A 14,394-nucleotide genomic window follows, 5' to 3' on the forward strand; every position below is an offset into this window, starting at 1 on the left:
ATAGTCTATACAAGAAACTGTTCGTTGCCTACTTGGCTGAAAGAGTGAAAGGATCACGTTTATACCAGATTGACACGGTAATTTGCATAATTTTAGTTGAAGTTCTTGTCCAAAATCCAGGTAAACAGTGATAAAGTTATTTGGAAATAATTCGTGCTACCTGGGTGCAAAATTACAAGGCTTGTTTTGTTATGTTAGGATAGCCCAACTACTTATTACTATCATTTTATATCACGTAAGTAATATATTAGTAGAGTAATTTTTGGTTAATACATTGGCTTGAAGAGCGAAATAGCCTTGTAAACTAAAAGGTCAAATACAAATTTTGTCCGAAACAGGAAAAACCAGACAGGTAGACAGGCCTCGCTCTTTATGCTTAAGCGTCAATTTAACAAAGTTTGAGGGGCTCAAGCGCAAATTTGCCCCCGAACCGGATAATACAGCGCGATAGCGAAGCAGAGGCCTTCCAAAACCCACGGCAAACGCCTGCTGCTCCTCATCCTCTCTTCCCCCCCTCCTCCGCAATGGCCGTCTCCACCTCCACAACCTCCCCGCTCCCGCTCCTCTTGCTCCACCGCGGCACGGCGAACCCTAGCCCCGCGTCTCTCTCCTTCTCCTCCTCTCTCCGCGCGACGTCCCTCCGTTCCCGCGCCGCCGCTGCTCCCCCCGCAGAGACCCTTTCCGAAGACGGCATCCCCGACGCGCCACCGGTACGTGGCTATGCTGACACATTGGCAATTTTTTTCGAGCACGTATAGCCCAAAACTAGTGGATTTCTAGGTGGTAGACAGTCAGTAGGTATGTGCCATGGAACGTGGGGCTATATGGCGGCAATAGTTCATTCAGTTCGCACCCGTTGGAGCTTGTTTATTCAGTAACTAAAATTGTTATGCTCGTGCTTTCAGGAAGGGGAGGGGACGGGGATTCCGTTGCCATCTTCGATTGGGGATGATGGAGAGCAGGTACCTTCCCTAACAATTAAAACCTCCAGATTATGTTACCGAATGAATAGCTCTAATATTGTCACCGCCGTGATTATACTGTGATAAGTTGTTACCATGTGGCATACGTTTGTCTGTTATTGCTGTATAATCCACATTTTGTTTGTATAATCATAATAAATGGAAAAGATTGTGTACTCAGAATTTTGGTAAGTTAAGAAATGGTTCAGGCTTCAGGGTGAAACCATGCTACTTGGCATAGTTACATTATTGGATGCTTGGAGCAAATGTGTTGGTGTCCTGACCCGGCGGTCCGGACCCAACTAGTGATGATGCTGTGTGTTCCTCGTCCCAGATGTTGATGCAAGAGGCAACACAGTAATGCACGGGTTTATCCTGGTTCCGGCCGTGGGCCGTACGTCCAGCAAAGGGGTGTGCGAGAGTACTGTACTGTCTTGCACCGGGGGTGTCTGTAGTAGGGGGTACAAGCGAGGCGAGAGAGGGAGGGAAGCTCCCAGGTCTCTGCTAGAGGAGGAGTTGATTGAGGCGAGTGCCAATATCGGGGCTCAGAAGAGTGTATGTGCTCTGTGAGTAGTGCTGAGTGTTGTGTTCTACCGGATGGGCCGACCTTTTAAGATAAAGCCCGTCTCCTCCTTTTATAGACGCAAGGAGGGGCGGTGTACATGCACAGGAGATCGTGGAAGTCGTCGTCTTCTCCCCGAATTGCGGGGGTGCAGTGGTCGAGCACTGTGGAAAGTACACTGTGGGGAATGGTGTCTGACGTGACAGTCGTCCTGTGCATCGTCCTTAGCCTTGCGGAGATCGTGCCGGTGTCTTTGTAGCTCCAGCGGGCGGCGTGGTAGCTGCTGTAGGTGGTACCGTCCTCCAGGCGTGGCGTGGCGGCGTTCCGAGGGTCCTGCAGGCCAGGGTCTCGTCCTGGTCAAGGCCAGAGCCGCTTCCGAGGGTTGTGCCCATGCCATTCGAGGGCTCCACGGAGGGGAAAGTTTGAAGGAGGTATGGGGAGTTGGCAGTACAGTGGCTGGGGCAGTGCCGAGCACGTCTTGCACTGCGTCGCAGGTTCTCACAGTGCTGCCACAGCGTCCGGAATGGCAGAGCAGTGACTGGAGTTGGCGGACGGGACTCCGGTCACAGCCAGTGTGAGGAATGGAGGCCTGACGCCGTCTGACCCAGGTACTGTGGAGTGGTTGGCATTTAATGCCTCCGTACGGCGGCGGGTGAGCGGAGGGGTCATTTGTCCCTCCTGTCGAGGGGTGGCCTCGAGCGAGGCGGAGATAATCTGCTCCCCCGAGGGTAGGCTCGCTACCCTCGAGCGAGGCGGAGACGCGGGGCGCGGTCGAGGGATTCGATGGGGAGCCCTCGAGCGAGGCGGAGATCACCCCGCGGGTTTGAGAGGGGTGCGGACGGGCCGCACTGTGTACGTGGGCCGCGTGTTGGGCTTTTTTGAGTCCTTTCCTTTCTTCCAGATTGGAAGGAGGTTGTGGGCCCGGTTGCCTAACACGTGTTTGTATTTTTAGGACGATTTTAGTCCCCTGATTAGGGTGCCCCTAATCGTGGTACCCGACAGTAGCCCCCGAGCCTTTGGTCGAGTCAGGGGATTCGGCCAAAGGGTATTTTGGTCGTTTCACCCCTTGATGTGATCGATCGGCGTTGCGTTCCTGCCTGGCGCACTCGTCGGTCGGGGTAGTGCGCCTGCGGAAAAAGTACTCCGAGGCGCGCACCCCTTCTTGTTTTGTTTTAGGTGACGAGACGCGTCAGCGCGCTGAACAGGCCAGGGTCATGATGGCACCTGCTGCTCTGCAGTCGGTGCTATTGCCGCGCTGTCCCGCGTTCAGGGTCTCGGCCCTGCTTTCCCTGGCTGCCTTGCGACGCGCCGTTCGAGGGCAGTCGGCCAGCGCCGATGCTGCGCTGCTTAGCGTCCAGTGGCTCAGCTTTGCCCAGTCTGGTCACATCTCGGCACGGTAATCGAGGGCATCTTTTTGCTCGTGGGGTGCCGCATCGTCACGGGCGGTCCAAGCCTTTCCCCTGCGACAGGCTTAAGGCTTGGCGCCCGACGCAGCTATAAATAGGGGTCGTGGGACTCCTTTTCCTCTCCAACTTCCCTGCTCTTACTTCTAGCTTCGCCTAAGTCTCGTAATATGTCCCTTTGCCTTTCACGGCCGTCCCCCGGACGGGGTGGCCTGGCTTCTTTAGGCTTTGATGCTAGAAGAATGCTTGCGAGCGGCGGGGGAAAGCTGGAAAGGGCGTGCTCACCGTCCCTCGGCTTCAGTGGGATTAGCAGAAGAACATTGGGCCTGTGGGGTCCTGCTTCTGCGATGTCCCTCAGCCTGAAGGGGCGTTGAGACGCCTGACCATGGCGTCGGCGCCAAGTTTGGTGGTCGTTCTTCGCATCGTCCCTCTTGGCGACAACATCGCTCTCGGGGAGATGGTGCAGAGGGTGCTGTCCGCCAGCTTGCCCCCCCCCCCCCCCCCCGCAAGGTCTTCGGTGGAGGAGACGCTAGAAGAAAGCTTGCGAAGAGGGCATCCCGCCGGACCCGTGCGGTCTGGGGGCTGCTCCTCGCAATCCCGAGCAGCCTGGCCGTAATATCGACCAAGGACTCGGTGCTCTTCATCGGCGCTCGCTCCTCCCCAAGACAGGGAAAATTGCCACGCAGGTGGCAATGCGTTTGTACTTTTCGATGACTTCGAGCCGGTAACCCTTTGTAATCTTTGTTTGCAAAGAGCAATGAAGTCTCCTTCCTCGCGGAGAGGATGACCGAGAGTGTAAGGGTGAGCATCAGCCTTGCAGAGGCTTAACCCTTCGAGGGTGTGACTCAGGTACTGACCGTGGTGGCCTTGGTTTGCCTGGCGGGGGCGCAACGGTGCTTCGAGGCGCATTGTTGGAGGAGTCCGATCCAGGGTCGAGGTTTGTCGCTGGAGAAGCAGTGAGGTGGCCACTCCGAGTTGCCTATGCAGGTCATAGCATAGTCGCCTCGAGCACCATGGTGCCGCCGCTGGGCATGTCGACGTCGTGCTGTTGAGGGTGTTCGAGCAGGCCTGCAGAGGATTTTGGTCCTCGAATGTGTGAAGTTTCCTCCGTGGGGGCGCGTCAGCGCACCCGCGGGTGTAGCCCCGAGGCCTTGGAGGAGTGTTTGCACTCGTCCAAGGGCTATAAACGTCGCCCTGCTTGGTTGCTTTACTGGGGAGGCCGCTCAGCTTCCTTTTCAGCCGGCATCGGCGTTCGTTTCAACCGGCCTCGGCGTTTTTCGTGCTGGCGCAGCGACTCGGGGTCCTGTTGAACCATCTGGCGGGCGCGCATTAAGAGTGGGGGTTTTGGCTAAACACGTGGAGCTTCACAATCGACGGTTGTCGATCCATTCGAGGGTGCGGCCTGAGCCGCGGTGTGCGAGGAGCCCCCGAGCCCCGGCCTGCGTGAAAGCGTTCAGGGGACCCTCGACTTTTATTACGACCCTCGTCGCCCTTCCGCAGGGAGGAGGGGTGAAGCGATGCTACCCATGCCCGGGCCGCGAGCTATGGCTGTTTCAGTGTGCTGTTATCGGGTGGTTCAAGTGGACGTCCGTGCCCCATTCGATAAAGCGCTCGCAAAGGTTCGCTAGGCAGGGCTCGGACCCGTTCGATAGGGTCCGAGGGCTCGATGCTCTCTCTCGATGGGATCCCCCTGCTAGGCACCCTCGACCGGCTTTGAACACTGCGTAGGATGTCTCGAACTCCGCGTTCGAGGGTAGCTTGTACGGCACATCTATGCAGTCCCTGACTCTGGTGATCTGGGGCGTCTGTCGAACCCTCGACGGGCCAGGCTTCGAACCCCTGATCAGTAAGGCCTAAAAATTGATTTCCTTTGACGGTAAGGAATCCCCGGGGGGAATATTCCGTAACGGTTCGCTAAAACGGCGCGGAGTCGCCGGTTGTGCGCGCGAGTCTCCCGCTAGTCGTAGGCGACGTGGCCCAGTACGTGCGGTGCAGTTCGGGCGCGCCTTTTCAGGCGGCTGCCTCGGGTAGGCGGAGCGGCGTGGGCGGCGGCTGACGGATGGAACAGTGCTACAGTTGCGCCGCGCCCGTCGGTTACCGCGCCGTAATTATTACCAAGTGCGCGCGTGGGAGACTCCGCGGTCGTGGGGCCCAGCCGTCAGCGACAGCAAAACCTACCGCATTCAATGCGGTGGATTCGGGCCACGGCGACGAATCCGCCCATCTTGATGGATAAAAGCGGGGAAGGGGGGATTGTTTGGGCTCACCTGGCCACTTTGCCTTCGTCTCTCCTGCCTTCTCCGGCTCCCCTGCATCCTGAGCCCAGAGCCGAGAGCGAGAGGAGGAAGAAGGAGAGAGCGAGAGCGCACCTTAGCCATCGTAGAGCTTGCTTCTTCGCGTCCCCCGGCAGTTCGGAGTGATGTCGAATGTCCAGGAGCCGTTGTCGTGGGGGAGGTCCACCGCCACCGCAGCGGTCTTGGAGCAGCTGGTCGCCGACAGGCTGCTACCGGTGAACATCAACTCGGAGCGTCCGGCGTGGATTCCCCCACGGACGGATGAGACCGAGCCGAATCCCCCCGAGGGCTACGTTGTGAGCTTCGTGCGGCTCTACGAGCGGGGATTCGGCGTCCCCGTCGGCTGATTCATGCGGGCGCTGTGCGAATACTACGGAGTGGAGCTGCACAACTTCAGCTCCAACTCCATCTCGCAGGCGGCGGTCTTCGTCGCTGTCTGCGAGGGGTTTCTGGGGATCGAGGCTCACTGGGATCTATGGATCCATTTGTTCCGCGGCGAGCTCTACATCGAGAACGTGCGGGGCCAGCCGAAGAGGTTCGCCCGCGCCGGCGGTCTGATGCTCCACTTGCGTCCGACCCAGAAGAATTTGTACATCCCCAGCAAGATGACGACGAACAACGCCGGGCGGCGTCGGGTCCGCGGTGAGCGCGGAGACGTCCGCGCAGTCGGCCTCGAGGCTCCAAGCCGATCCGAGGACGGCGCCCTCGGGTCAGTCGTCGAGAGGCGTCAGTGTGCCGCGGTCCCGACGGAGCGGCACGGGCAAGCGTAGCATGAGCGCCCGGTCAGGGTAAGTGATCTTGATTTCATCCTTGGCATTTGTTTAATCGACCCCCCAATGCTGCTGACTTCAGCGTTTCTTCCCCGATTACCAGCTCCGGGGCCATCGCCAGGGATGCAGCCCAGCTTGCGCCGACCAAGGCCCTCAAGAGCGGGGCGCGCGCAACGCCGCACACGGCGCCGCAGCCCCTGCCCGTAGTGGACATAGTGGCGGAGGCCGCGAAGCTCCAAGAGGCGATGGCTCGAGGGGCCCAGAAGGCCCAACAGGCCCGGGCGCCGGAGAGTGGGGGCGACGCCGGCCAGAGCGGCGTTATAACAGCCGCTCAGGCTGACGCCGAGGGGGAAGTCGGCCGGGGCGGCGCGAATGACGCCACCTGGCCGGACGTCGAAATCGAGGCCGGTCGGGACGATGCGGATAGCGCCGCCCAACCGGTCGCAGGAGAAGGAGCTGGTGGGGACGCACCGGAGTGCCCCGCCAGCAAAATAGAGGAGGAGACCCTCGCCCTCGAGCCCCCGAGGGCTGGGGTCGAGAGCGTCACGGAGGAGTCGGCGCCAAGGGCGCCAGCAGTGGAGGAAATCTGCGCCCCGGAGCCTGCAAGGGTCGGGGACGGGGGTGTTGTTGCAGCGGCGACGGCGCAAACGGCGCCGGAGAACGTGGTGCCGGTGGTGCAGCTGCCGGAGAGCAGCGAGGAGTTCGGGGACTCGAGGGACATAGACCCTGCTGCTGCGACCCGCGCCGCCGACCGGATTGCCGAGTTCACGTCAGCCTCCGAGGAGGTACTTAGCGCGGGGACGTCCGAGGGGCCCGTCATGGGGTGATTATCTAGTCCGGGGTCCCCTTGGAGTTTCTTCGCAACGAGCAGGAGGAGGAAGCCGTCTGGAAGGCGCAGTTTGAGGCCGGCGCTCAGATTCTGGACCACCTCGACCGCGCCTTGGAGCTTCATAGAACGACGGATTTCCAGATCAGTCAGGTAGGTGGCTCCATCCCGGGAATCGTTCATATTTAGCCTTGATTTTGTGCGTTTCACTCACGCTCTTCCACTTGCAGCGGCTGAGGGACATTTCGCGCAAAAAGAGCGCCGAGCTGACCCGGCTGTACTCCCAAATGCGCTGGCTTGGGCAACACAACGCCGACTTGGTGCTCCGGAACATCGACGCCAACACCAAGACGACAGATCTGGGGGCGCGTCAGCGGGCACCTGAGGAGGAGCTGGCGCGGACCGCCGGCGAGCGCGACGTCCAGAGGGCCGCGGCGGAGCAGAAGGCTCAGGAGGCCGAGGCGCAGACTGCCGAGCTGCAACGTGTTAGGACGGCGCTCGAGCAGAAGGAGGCCGAGCTCCAGCGCAAGGATGACGAGCTCCAGCGCGAGAAGGCGACCGTCGCCACGCTGACCGGGACCCTCGAGGAGAAGAGCAAAGCCCTCGAGGAGAAGGAAACGGCAGTGCGCAACGCCGAGACCGCCCTCAAGGAGAAGGAGGACTCCCTGTCCGCGCACCAGGAAGCCACACGGATCCAGCAGGAAGAGGCGCAAAGGTTAATCACGGGTAAGTGTTCGGAATTTTATTGTCGTTTGATCTGAGTTTATCGCAGCTTATCTTGGTTCCTCTGATCAGAGCTGAGGCAGAAAGTGGCGGACGAGACTGCGGCGAAGGAGGCGGTCAACACCGAGCTCATGGCGGCGCAGGCTGAATACGCTGACCTGGAGCGGACCGCTGTGAGCGTGCCAGGAGCTCGAGGGGGACGGCGCCGTATCTGGTAGCTCGGTGATCAGCCGCCTGCGAGCGCTAGGTGGCCGGATCGTCGAGCACGCCAAGAGCACCTTCCGCCTTGGTGTCCTGCGAGCCCTCGCCGTGGCCTCGATGCACTACATCATGGACCTCCAGAGAGTGTCGTCGGGGTACGTGGTCCCAAACGACGCCAGCCCAGACACTGCGTCGGCCATCATGAACGACGCCGACGCCACCGTCGAGGGGTTCGCCACCGTCCTGGCCGGGAAATTTGAAGCTGACGTCCCCCTCATAGCCGAATTCGATGCTGTTGAAGACCCGCAAGGGAGGATGATAACATGTAGGTAGTCTGGGCCTCGGAGCCCATGTAATAAGTTAGTGCTTGCCGTAATAGTACTTATGGATGTAAGAAATTGGTTATTGTAAATCGACAGTGTGGCCCATCGTGGCCTTGTGTGTTCGAGCCCTCGTTTTCTTTACTTTATTTCCGTGTTCTCGTATGCGACTTAGGTAAATTTCTGTGAGGAATTTCGCGTTCATAAGCGACTTAGGCGTGAGGTGGTGAGGGGGTGCCGTATCCCGGAGGTGTAGGCGGCCCCACGACTCGGCCGGCCCCGTACCGTTGTTGCTTATTCCTCGCGTCTGTTTTTTCTAAGAATACGAGAAACTTAGAAACGGGGATTTTTCGAAAAAACGTTGGCGATTTTTGGGGACGTTCGGGGGTTTCCCCCGTAGTAGCCCCCGAGGGAGGCTCGACTTTGCCGAGGATAAAGCCGAGCGTACCTCAGTGTTCGTGCGCATCCGAGCCCCTGAGGGTCCGAAAAGTTCCCAAAAAATAAACAAGTAAAGCATACTCCTTTATTGTTTCAGAAAATCGTAAATACGAGTACAAACGATGTACAAATAGCTTGGAACTCTAAGGATAGAAGCGACGTAGCTGCTGTATGTTCCAAGCATTGGTGAAGACTTCGTCGTTTTCGTTCGCCAGCTTGTACGTGCCGGCCTTGAGCACCTCGGCGATGATGTACGGGCCTTCCCACGGTGGTGAGAGCTTGTGGCAGCCCCTATTGTCCTGTCGAAGCCTCAGCACAAGTCCTCTTTGTTGAGGTCCCAGCGTCGAACTCTCTGCGCTTGGTATCTTCGCAAGTACTGCTGATAACGCGCAGAGTGTAGGAGCGCCACGTCTCGAGCCTCATCCACTTGATCCAGCGCGGGCTTGCTGGTTCTGCTGTTCTTGATAGGCCTTGAGCCTCGGTGACCCGTACTCTAAGTCCGTGGGGGAGCACGGCCTCGGCGACATAGACGAGGAAGGACGGGGTAAAGCCCGTGGCTCTACTTGGGGTCGTCCTCAGGCTCCAGATAACCGAGGGTAGCTCTGTGAGCCACCTCCGGCCAAACTTGTTCAGCTTGTTGAAGATCTTTGGCTTCAGTACTTGAACGATCATGTCATTGGCACGCTCCACTTACCCGTTCGTCTGTGGGTGCGCCACAGCCGACCAGTCCACGCGTATGTGGTAGCTGTCGCAGAACGCCAAGAACTTCTTGCCCGTGAACTGGGTGCCGTTGTCGGTGATGATTGAATTCGGGACCCCGAACCTGAAGACAATGTCAGTAAAGAACAAAACAGCTTGCTCGGATCTAATCTTGCCGATGGGTCGAGTCTCGATCTACTTGGAGAATTTGTCGATTGCCACCAACAAGTGGGTGAAGCCCCCGGGCGCCTTCTGCAGCGGGCCAACGAGGTCCAATCCCCACATCGCGAACGGCCACGTGATGGGGATGGTCTGCAAAGCATGGGCCGGGAGGTGCGTCTTTCGTGCGTAGAACTGGCAGCCCTCGCAGGTCCGCACGACGTCGGTGGCGTCGGCGACCGCGGTGACCGCACATGCCAGCGTGGATGTCACGGATCAGCTCCTTGCCCTCGGGGATCGAGATGCAGCGTTGCAAGACACCCGAGGGACTGCGCTTGTACAGCTCTCTGTCGATCACGACGAAAGACTTGACTTGCCTAGCGACGCGTCGCGCCTGTGCGCGGTCCGACGGTAGAACTCCTCCGTTAATCCAGTCGAGGTACTGGTCACGCCAGTCTTGCGAAAGTGGAGCCTCGTCGATCTCCATTGCTTCGGCCTCGTTCATGGAGGTCTCGAAATCAGTGTTGTCGGTACCCCAGAACTGGGGTACCCCCTCTTGCAGTGTCTAGACAAGAGTCTTGTGGTTATCCTTAACTACATCCAAACAGCTGGACCCCTGCGATCCGGAGCCCTGTTCACCTGACAACGGTCTCGGACCCGTCCCCCGGCTGGGGAAGGTCTGGGAGCACCACGTGTTCTGGAAGAAGCAGGCGCTCAGCCCAAACGGCCGGGGCTCCGGACCTCCCGTAGAGGTCTGGACCCCCCATAGGGTCTCGGACCCCCTGTATAGTAACCGGACCCCCCACTAAGGGAGGGGATTGACACCCCGCCTCGGGGAGGTCCGGAGCTGCCACGTGTCTGCAAGCACAGACACGTATGTAAGGCCGCTTGGTCTCCATACTAAAGTTCACCTACCACTACATTCATTGTGGTAGGTGAACGTCTGCATTGATATAGCAGAGGCCGAGGCGAGTCTTTGACCAGGGGACACTATTGATCGCGTATTACCAAGACGTGTAGTGGAGCCGCTGGCGCCGCCCACGCCGCGCCTGTCAGTCTGCCATGACAGATGGACACGACGGCTCGGCTTCACCCATTATGACGCCAACATAATAGCCTCAACAGGTCACGCCGCAAGCTACGTTCCCCCAACGGGCACCTTGCTGACGGGACAAGAGAAGACCTCCCTTCGTCAGAGGGTCAGCAGGGGATGGAAGTATATCGGAGGAAAGATTCGTAACCACTGTAGCCATTTGAGTACTCTGCGCAGTATGTTGCACAGTCACGTTGGGCCCACTTGTCGGGGGCCCAACGTCCTATGTATCCGCACCCCTTGGTCTATAAAAGGGGGCGCCCACTAGAAGAAAAACTCAGGCTGGGTGAAAGCCAAGACCCGGCAGAGGATAGATTCATTCACAACCAAGATCAAAACCTCTCCCAGTGGATGTAGGGTATTACGCTCCGGCGGCCCGAACCACTTTAGATCGTGTGTTCTTGTCTCAGAGCTAGATTAGCCCAATCGCCTAGTACCTTCCCGAGCACTCCCTCTCAGGGAATAGGCGGGTGCGTTCCGCCACCCGGCTGTGGGTACCCTAGAAATCCCGCGACAATCTATATTTACGTAAACAATAGATTATCATTATGATCCCGGACACCTCCTTTGCGGTTCGCATTAATTGCTTGAACTCCTCTAATTAATCTGTAAATGGGGAAAATAAAAACCCTCTCCTTGATGAAGAATTGAAGATAAATAGAGAAGGATGTGCTCCGTTCTTCCCAAATTGCTTCACTTTAGCTTTGTCCCAAATCAAAATCTCTGAATTTGACCGAGCTTAAAAAAATGTAAATACCGACAATTCTAAGTAAATACACTATCAATATATATTTCATGGCAGATTCAATGAAACTATTTGATATTGTAGATGTGGATACTTTTTTTTCTATAACTTGGTCAAAGTTAGATAGGTTTGACTTAGGACATAGACAAAGTGACAAGTAATTTCGAACGGAGGGAGTACCTCATATGTTTTGATGGGACCAGATTATAAGGTGTCGATTAATTAAGATTTATGATACTGTCGTTCTTATAGTTGTATAACAAATGCAACATTTTTTAGAAACATGTATAATAAATACAATCTATGTATCCTATTAGAAAGTTATCCTAGGCATATGAGTTGTATAATAAATACAAAATACTACTGTATTTTTCTAAACAGAGATATGTATAGCAGTTTCTAGATGTGTGGTTGTGTTAAAAACTCAACAAGTTATGCCAGGCCTCTTGCTTATCTCCCTTAGAACCTTGTTGGTGCTGCCCTTACACTGTTGGAGTGGAGTGGACAATTGGAGATTTTTTTTTTCTGACCCAGAATTTGACATAGGTTCATACTCCCTGCAGTTAAAATAGATTCTTTCAATGTCAATAGTCAACCTTTTAAAATTTGCATAAAGTTATTTACTTTTCTCACATGGAAATGGTATAGATATATTTGTCGCTGAAACATTGCCCGTATTTATTTAGAGAAGATGGACCAAGGTGTGTTTTGGAGTCTATGTCCAAAATGTAGTAGTAAAATAGAACAGCAGTAGTACTGTTTAATCTGCCACTGAGGCTACTCCTTATCATTATATTCTTATTTTGTCGCTTCTTGTATCTGCTTGTTAAGCTGTCCATGGTGCATATTTGCGTGCAGTTGTTTTATGGAACTACTGGAAAAGAAAATGTTATGAGGCCTTGTGCGCAGTTGAGCTCCTCTTTTACTGATTCTTTAGATGTACCACAAGAGAAAATAGTGATAAGAAACAGATACGGAGAGAAACTTGTTGGTGTTTTGCATGAAGCTGGATCTAATGACATTGTAGGTGCCATGGATTTAGATCATCAAAGGATGGTAGAACTATATTGAGTCTCGCTAATGCATTGGCATCAGAAAATATCAGCATATTCCGTTTTGATTTTTCTGGCAACGGAGAAAGTGAAGGTACTTTTGAATATGGCAACTACTATAAAGAAGTGGACGACTTACGTGATGTGATCCTACATTTCAAAAAACACAAACGTGGCACCCATGCTATTGCTGGCCACAGTAAGGGAGGAAATGTGGTTATCCTTTATGCATCAATGTATCATGATATATATAAAGTTATTAACCTGTCTGGAAGGTTTAATCTGGAACGTGGAATTGGAGATCGTTTTGGAGATGATTATATGGAAAGGATTAATCAGCATGGTTTCATCGATGTCGAAAACAAAACAGGACGTATCATCTACCGTGTGACCACAGGAAGTCTGATGGACCGTCTTAAGACAGATATGCAGAGTGCATGCACATCTATTGACCCAAACTGCAGGGTGTTGACAGTACATGGCGCTAATGATGATGTTGTGCCATCAGAGGATGCCCTAGAGTTTGATAAGTATATAAGTAACCACGAACTGCATATTATAGAAGAGGCTGATCATAGATATACGTCTCGTCAGCTTGAATTAGCTTCAATTGTACTGAAATTTGTTAACTCTTGACGAGGGTAGTTGGAAACAAATTAAGCCATTGTCTCTCTCTTTTTTCCTCAATACTCTTGTTCTGCCCATATTGTTAGTGATATTGTTAGTGGACTTATTTTAGTGGAAAGCTGTTTTTGTTAAACATTTATATTAAGGTGTCCTGACTTATGGCATTATTAGTTGACTGCATTTTGTGGGAAAACATAAGCATATGTCTATCACACAAGAAGTTAAAGTTCTATAAGCTTTCAATTTCCTAATGGAAATAGTATCCTTGCCCTAACTCAAGTTTTTATGTGGTATCTTCACTCTTCAGTTTGCCTTCAGAAGTTGCTTATCTCTCTATGACTAACAGTTAATTTGAATGTTATATGTTCTCAGTGGGCACCCAAGCAGAAGATCAGAATCAAGCTGCGGTCCTACTGGGTTCCTTTGATAGAGGACTCGTGCAAGAAGATAATTGATGCTGCCAAAACAACCAATGCAAAGACCATGGGTCCTGTTCCTCTGCCAACCAAGAGGAGAGTATATTGTGTGCTCAACTCTCCCCATGTGCACAAGGATTCACGGTTCCATTTCGAGATCCGGACACATCAGCGGCTGATTGATATCATGTATCCAACTGCCCAAACAATTGACTCACTGATGCAGCTCCAGCTCCCCGCTGGTGTGGACGTTGAGGTTAAGCTATGATTCTGTTGGAGCCGAAGTTTCAGAGTTTGATGTAGTATGGACTCATTTACCGCAGCCTTTATTTCTTGATCTTTTTGTTGTCTGGGATGGGACTAAAAAGAAATGTAGAGCCTGTAATTGAGACACGAGTTATCTTGCAATGAAGCATATTGAATGCGATGATCTACATGAAGTTTTATTGATGTTCTGGCTCCACTGAAATTGCTGGTGGTGCAACTGTAATTGGTCAGCATCTCATATACTTGGCTTACCATCCCAGTAAACTCTTTTGATTCAACTGGATGAGTATTTACTCTGTCCCATGGCCCATGCCTGTTGTATCCATACTGGGATGATTCAACAGACGGACAAAGCTCTCTCTTTTTTGCTTTCAGAGTTTACCTGAGCTCAAGCTTATTATTTAAGTCCATTTTGTGATTTGTAGGCTATGTACCAAAATCAGCTAAGGTACTTTTCTTGTAAGATAATAGTAGTACATTTTTGCACGAAGTTCAAAACAAATAACTATTAAATAACAATGGAAAGTAGTATTACCTAAAGAGGGGAAAAGGAACCACATATATCATCTAGTAAACGAAAGGTAAAATTTCCTGGTGCAAATTGGAAACCGGGCCCAAAAAAAGGTGTTTTTTTTCATTTGCTTGAACTTTTCAAAACTTTAATAAAATTCTAAGCTATCATTGAGGCGAGGCACAACACAACCAAACTTGTTCGATATCTTTTCTCTCTCTAAAGTTAATTCCATTTTCAGTTGAGTCGAGCAGGGGATGGTGTTTTTTATATATCAAGAATAGTAGTAGAGTGCTCTGTTTTTTTCCCTGAAGAAAAGGAAGACA

General features: G+C 53.6%; 1 pseudogene; it reads left to right on the plus strand.

Annotated features, from left to right (window-relative positions):
• Positions 1 to 441: 441 nt before the first annotated feature.
• On the plus strand, positions 442 to 13,320 carry LOC120646990 (annotated as a pseudogene).
• Positions 13,321 to 14,394: the final 1,074 nt, after the last annotated feature.

This window comes from Panicum virgatum, chromosome 9K (assembly GCF_016808335.1).
Source record: "Panicum virgatum strain AP13 chromosome 9K, P.virgatum_v5, whole genome shotgun sequence".
In the NCBI taxonomy this organism is placed as follows: Eukaryota; Viridiplantae; Streptophyta; class Magnoliopsida; order Poales; family Poaceae; genus Panicum; species Panicum virgatum.